The 7,404-nt window shown below is 42.8% G+C and overlaps 1 pseudogene; it reads right to left on the bottom strand.

The window, feature by feature from the left end:
• Window positions 1-664: 664 nt before the first annotated feature.
• Window positions 665-3,432, bottom strand: LOC109788990 (rust resistance kinase Lr10 pseudogene; annotated as a pseudogene).
• Window positions 3,433-7,404: the final 3,972 nt, after the last annotated feature.

Here is a 7,404-nt window from a genome sequence, read left to right as displayed (position 1 = left end):
TCATTGTATCATCAACAACATCAACAACAATTACCACAACTACTACTACTCTCTAAATACAAATAAGTTTATATTATTCCTCCAATTATTCCCTTTACAACTATCATATACTAATAGATTAATCCCGGAAAAGCCAATGGTTGCACAGCTTCGGATTTTGAAGGTTTTGAGAGAACAATGGCATGAATGTCATTTGATATCGATGTGGTGATATCCACATCTTTTTGTTGCAAAATACAGAATATTAACTTGGCCCGTGCAATAGTAATGTTGGAGGAGTGGGTGAGAGGAATGACATTGCTATACAGAACCGCTTTCCATAACCGCACAACAGATTTCAAGTCTGCTATGAGTATGTGAGTAGGTTGGTTCTTTGTACCAGTTTGATACTAACTACCTAGAAGACTGAGAGTCTTAAGCACTAGAGTAGACATATCCTCATCCATTGCAGTGTGCATTAGCTTCTGATAGTCACCCTCCAATGGAATAGAGTAATCAGTCTGCAAATCGGCATTAATAGCTTCCGGGTTATAAGGAATTGATTTGCCTCTCGCCCACGAAGTTCGATCCTTTGAATCTGATTTAACTGGGTAGGCATTAGCATAGAATTCTCTGATCAAGATTGCATTATAGTTTTCTTCTGGCTGTCCTATTTTTGTCCACTTCCTTCTAATGAATTCATTCATAAAGTCCAACAGAGGAAGATATTCAACCATCGGTTACTCAGCAATTATATGGCGGCCTTCCAAATCTATAAATCTTTGCTGGTTGAATTTATTCTGGAACCTATTGAGCAAAAAAGTAAAACCTCTTGGTGGCTGTGGTGGTGTAGGTGTTTCTTCTTCCTCGGAAGATGAAGATGAATTTGGAACAGAAGTATCCACTTTCTTTCGTTTCCGGTCAGTAAGAATTTCATGGGTTGAGCGAGAACCGCCACCTCTAGATGCACCATCTCACAACTCTTAAAACTGCCCAATCATCAAAATGGCATCTCCACCAACATCCTAAGACCTTACAACAAAGCATACAGTTAAGAAGGTCCTAAAACTCAAAATTATAACCATTAAACAAAAAAACAGTATGGAATCAAACATACTTATGAGTGGCAGATACACTTCACTACACCTCACCAAAAACACATCACAAACACAAAGCTCAAAACGCTGCAGAATAAACATCACACTTTTAATACTGCACATCAACTATAGAACTTCACAATAACTTCTTTAATACTCACACAATAAACACGAAACATGAGCATGGATATTCTTCGTTGAATGAGCTGGCCAGCAAACATGCAAGACGGCCAAAAAGAAAATTACATGAACAAAATAACGACAAATACTAAGTTTCAGATTTCCTCTTTCCTAGCACCATCCACCCAGGCTGTTGTCAATTTAATATAGAAAGTCAAAGGCAAAGGAAGCTCATGAACTCTTTTTTTACCTACCTACACATCAAGAGTAAACATCATTTTCCAAGCTATTTACCAGAGTGCCTGACAAGGAACTCGATGACTGAGAATACTAAGAGATGACAACGACTAAAAGAGGGAGAGCTTAATAATGATGTTAATTCTTTTTTAATTAACATCATTATCTCTTGGAAAATTTTACTTCTTCTATTTTGTTTCTTAGCTACCCACTTTCCTCGATTCAAATGTCTCACACAGTGGTGGATTCGTTTCATATGAGAGGGAAGGGGAGGGAGAGTAAATGGGAAGAAAATTAGTTTTTCTCCTTTTTGTTTCATGATCACCGGTATGAAAGAGTTGACCAAGATGAACTATTTTTCCTGTATAAAGAAAGAGTCAATAGGAACCTTAATGATTTTCTGTTTCTTGTCTGCAAAATGTATTTAGATGCAAAAGGGGAAGAACATTATCAAAACCAAGAAAAAGATACATATTTGAAAAGGATACAATATAATGAATAGTGGAATGGAAAGTATTATACAACTTATTTTAACCCATGTAAAACTTTCAACTTTCATCAAGTAGCATGTGTTCTCCATCACACGTTGCTAGAAGCTAATTCAATCTCATACTTCTTCATAATTGGAGTAGCACATACAATGCTGGAGTCTGTTACCATAACAGAAGAAACAGATGAAATACTTGTGGTATTATAGGTCTGTGACACTTGTTGGACTGGATGAGCAATGTAAGTCCCACCCATCAAGTGCTGAAATGGGTTCGCAGGTTCTGGAATTTCCACTGAACCTTCAAGCATTTCCACCACAACACTCATTCTGGGCCTTAATTCTGGCCTATACTGAACACACCACAGAGCTATCTTAACCATTCTTTCTGCAATCTCCTTACTTTTCTCCTCTATCCCACAGACTATTATTACCTCCCCAAGTAATCCAGCATCAATTTTTTTCCAAACCCAAATTGGGAACCACTCTTGGCTTTCAGCAAGTTTAACATCAAGATTTCTTCTCCTACCTATGATTTCAAATAACAGCATGCCAAAACTATAAACATCACACTTGTGAGTTATGGGAAACGGCATCCAAAGCTCTGGTGCAGCATAACCAGGAGTCCCCCTTCCTCCAGTCATGGTTATATGAGTATTGTCCCTATTGCAAAGCTTGGCCAAACCAAAATCAGCAACTTTAGGATTGAAATTCCTGTCCAAGAGAATATTTCCTGGTTTTATGTCATAATGGATAATTCTTTGTTGGCACCCTTCATGCAAATAAGCAATGCCTCTTGCTGTCCCAATTGCAATCTCATGAAGCTTTTCAGATTCTAAGGTCTGCTTTTCTTGGAACAAATACTTATCAAGAGATCCATTCCCCATGTACTCATAAACCAGTGCTATCAAGTTTCTTTCAAAGCAAAATCCATAAAGCCTAACAAGATTGAAATGATGAATTCTTCCAATTGTACCCACTTCTGCCATAAACTGCTCCTCAATTTTCTTGTCTGAACTCCCACGTAGAACCTTCACAGCGACCATGGTCCCATTAGTAAAAATTCCCTTATAAACTGTTCCAAACCCTCCTGAACCCAACAAGTTAGAATAGTTATCTGTTGCAATCCTTAGTTGTTGATCAGTGAACCTGATTGGCTTCTCCCTTTCCATGTCATTCAGAAATTTGTCAATAGTGAGAGTCAGAAAATGTGTAACTGGACTAACTGATTTACTATTATTCTGAAGTCTTTTTCGGAACGCACAAATCAAAAAAAATATCTTTACTGCAACCACCGCTGCAAAATATCAACACACAATTAGAAATCTTGTGACCAAACCAATGGAAACTACAACAGAACAGAATAGAACAAGATGAAAACAAAATATATCAGACGTTAAAATCTTACCGGAGATTATTACAATCTCAAGTACAGCGCCATCATCAGCGGCTGTTGACATTAGACAAGAGTAAGATTTCAAAAACTAATGAGATGGTGAGCAACGATGTGAAAGAAAGTGCCTCAACAGCTAAATTTATTTGCAAAATCCCATGTATTTATATCAAATAAAATAAGGATTTAATGATTATGGCAACGTAAAATCTTTACATTGTGAATTAATTAAAAATTATTATTAAAATAATTTTTAAAACAGTTAGTTTAAAAATCAATACGTTTACGTATGTGATCCCATCATTCTATAAAACTACTTTATACTATGATATAAGGTCATACATCAATAATTTTTGTCAAGAATAAAATAATTTGAACATGAGTCTATCACAATATTAATACACATCAATTAAGTATATATGAAATTAATTTATTAATTATCCTCTATATATTATGCATATTTCTAATAATTAATTAAAAATTTTACTTTTCAACTTCATAATTTATTCGAATCATAAAATAATAATATAAGCATCCTAAACTTTAAGCCAAGGAATACCGCATAGTCTTCCTTCCATCATTTAGATGTCATCATTTAGGACTCAAAGGATTACTTTGACACCATATGGATATACTGATCAAATAAGTTAGATGAATTCAAAGACGGATTGAAACAAACTTACATTACAAACAAAATTCTGAAGACAAATCCTACGTAGGTTTTATATATAATTCTACACTTTCCTGGTACCATACCGTTCTCCTAGGCTTGCTTCGCATGTCATATATGATAATGTGTAATATTCATTTTGCAGTTCGTGGAATATTCTACCCCACGTAATAACGACATATTAACAGTACATGATTTGATATTCTATACAACTGATGGCAAGAAACTATATGATTAATTATAATTAGCCAGAGAGATGAGTCGAATAATAAAGTGTACTATCCGTACTGCGTAACCGAGCTCCGAGCTCGGCACCACAACACAAGCCGACCTCGGACACGCACCGCGCGACATCAGCTCGGCATTTAAGTGAATCATAACTGATTCCCGAGGATCTCGCCCCGGACGAGGTCCGTTGTCTAATCATATTACACCTCATCTCGGGCCCAAGGCCCAAAGCAACCCTAATTCACACCAAGGTACGTGCATTACTTATACGAGACTAATACTCACACAAACACTAACTTTGGCATCGGAGTCTCTATTGCAGGTACCACCCCCATCTTGGAGCACCAGTGTACCAGTGAGGGAGGCTCACCGATCTTACCTGGCGAATCACCTCTACGGCAGATTTCCGGTAAGAACATTTGGCGCCCACCGTGGGGCCGATCAAGACAGCTCTTATCGGCCACCTGTATGGTTTTCACCAGAAGCCATAGTAGACGCGCGACAGACAACGCAGATCACTCAATCACCATGGACAGCGACGCTGCGACCTTGAGGAGGCTGATCGACCAGGTTGAACAAATGCGGCAAAAGCACGACGCTGACCTGCGCAATATGCGTACCCAGCACGAAACCGACCTAGCGGCGATGAGAACCGCCAATGAAGCGGACCTAGCGGCGTTACGCGCCGAAAACGACCGCATTCGCGCCCAACTCCCTCGACACCCCCCTGATCACTCTCCTCACGAGAGCAACATCCATGAAGACGAGGCACACTCGACCTCTCAATCTCGGACTGCGACTAGGGCACCGATTTCACGACCCGCCACGCACCGATCTCATGCATTGACGCACAAGTCAGGCCCAGACGCCAGCAGAGCACCCACTCATGCCACAGAAGGCCAAGAAACCTTCCGCCGACATCCTTTTGTGGACGGCATCATGGAGACCCCACTCCCTCATGGATCGAAACCTCTCCATCTCGACCGCTATGACGACACGACGGACCCCGATGAGCACATTGACCTGTACACAACCCAGGTAAACCTCTACACTAACAGTGACGCTATCCTATGTAGGGTTTTTCCGACCTCGCTCAAAGGAGCCGCACTCCACTGGTACACCCAGCTACCCGCCGGGTCCATCGACAATTTCAGCACCCTGGTCCGGCTATTCATGGCGCAATACGCCACAAGCCGACCTCATCACACAACCTCGACCGCTTTGGCCAACCTCAGGAAGAATGACGATGAACCTCTACGAACCTTCATGGAACGATTCTCCAGCATCTCGGTGCGGATCCGGAACTTGAACCCTAAGGTCGCCCTGCACTCCATGCTCATGGCCCTAAAGTCGGCCCCTTCGTCGACAGTCTATGCCGAGACCCCCCCCCACCCCCGCGATATGGACGAGCTCTGCGCTCGCGCGGCCGGATACATCCAGATGGAGGAACACTCCGCTTTCCGTGACCAGGTTCGCGAAAAAGGTCCAGCAAAGTCAGAACAAGGGCATAAGGACAAAATAAAAGTCAACAACGACAGCCAGTTCAAGAAGTCAACTAGGGCAAACAGAGGAGGGAGATACGACTTCTACACTCCCCTAAACGCACCTAGAGTCCACATCCTGGAGGAAGTCAGCAATAGCAACCTGCTCGACCTTCCACCACCAGGCCACACTCCCAACAGCGCCGACAAGTCCAAGCACTGCCGGTACCACAGGAACCATGGTCACACCACGGAAGAGTGTCGCACACTCAGGGATCGTATCGAAGAACTCATTCAGGCAGGCCACCTCGGCCAGTACGTCCAGCGACAGTAGGGTAACCGAGGCGGCTACGGTGATCGGGGACGAGGCAGAGGCCGTGGTTCGGGAGCTCGCACTGACCCACATCTGGGTTCCCAAAAAAATACTAGCAGCGCAGTACAAGCCGAGATAAGCCAAGAGACAGAGTCGGCTCTCTTACGGGAAGTAATCAACACAATTGTGGGTGGCTTTGCAGGGGGAGGCGCCAGCAGCTCGGCTCGAAGAAGACACCTGCGAAGCATCAACTGCGTTCACTCTACCACCTCGGCCCCGCATCAAAGCTCACCGCCGATCTCTTTTTTTGACGAGGACTACGCTGGCGTCAGCCCTAACCAAGATGACCCCATGGTCATCGTCGTAGAAATAGCCAACTGGGAGGTGCAGAAAGCACTCATCGACCAGGGGAGCTCGGCCGACGTCCTGTACTGGCCGACGTTCCTCAAACTAGACGTCCCTCACTCTCTCATCCAACCTCACACTGAGCCCCTAGTCGGCTTCGCAGGAGAGCGAGTTCACACTCGAGGGTATGTAGACTTACTGACAACTTTCAGAACACCACCGGATACAAGGCAGGTCATGGTCCGATACCTCCTCGTGGAAGCCAACACTTCCTACAACATCATCATCGGAAGGCCCACCTTGAATCAACTCGGGGCGGTAGTGTCAACCCCACACCTCACCATGAAGTTCCCGGGCAAGGACGGTAAAATCATCTCCGTCAAGGCTAATCAGAAAACGGCTCGGCAATGCTATGCTGAGAGCCTGAAGGTCTCTTCGTCCAGCAAACAAAGCAAGGGGGATCCCCCCACCGCAGCTTCTTAAGTTTCATTTCTTTTTTCAGTATGAACAAAGTTGTGCACTCTTTTCCCGCCCCAGTCTTTGACTGAGAGGGTTTTTAACGAGGCACACAGGCATAATAAATAAAATTACTCATTTTTGCTCAATCCATACTCTTATCTTTCTGCTTATATAAAGGACAAAAACGAACCTCAAACGCACAAATGCAAGTTCCGAGGTCGAATACGAACCTCAATACTCTCGCTAAAGGTTGAGTTTGAACCTTAATTCAATCGTTTCCCTCAAAATTTAGGTCGAGTACGAACCTCGGTTTATTAAGGTCAAATTTGCACCCTCACGAAAATCTAAGGTCGAATTCGAACCCCGGTTTATTAAGGTCAAATTTGAACATTCATGAAAATCTAAGGTCGAATTCGAACCTCGATTTATTAAGGTCAAGTCTGAACCTTCACAAAAATCTAAGGTCGAGTTCGAACCTCGGTTTATTAAGGTCAAGTCTGAACCTTCACGAAAATCTAAGATCGAGGTCGAACCTCGGTTTATTAAGGTCAAGTCTGAACCTTCACGAAAATCTAAGGTCGAATTCGAACCTCGG

Source organism: Cajanus cajan, chromosome 1 (genome assembly GCF_000230855.2).
Source record: "Cajanus cajan strain Asha chromosome 1, NIPB_CcT2T_4, whole genome shotgun sequence".
In the NCBI taxonomy this organism is placed as follows: domain Eukaryota; kingdom Viridiplantae; phylum Streptophyta; class Magnoliopsida; order Fabales; family Fabaceae; genus Cajanus; species Cajanus cajan.
This window is presented reverse-complemented; position numbering and strand designations above follow the sequence as displayed.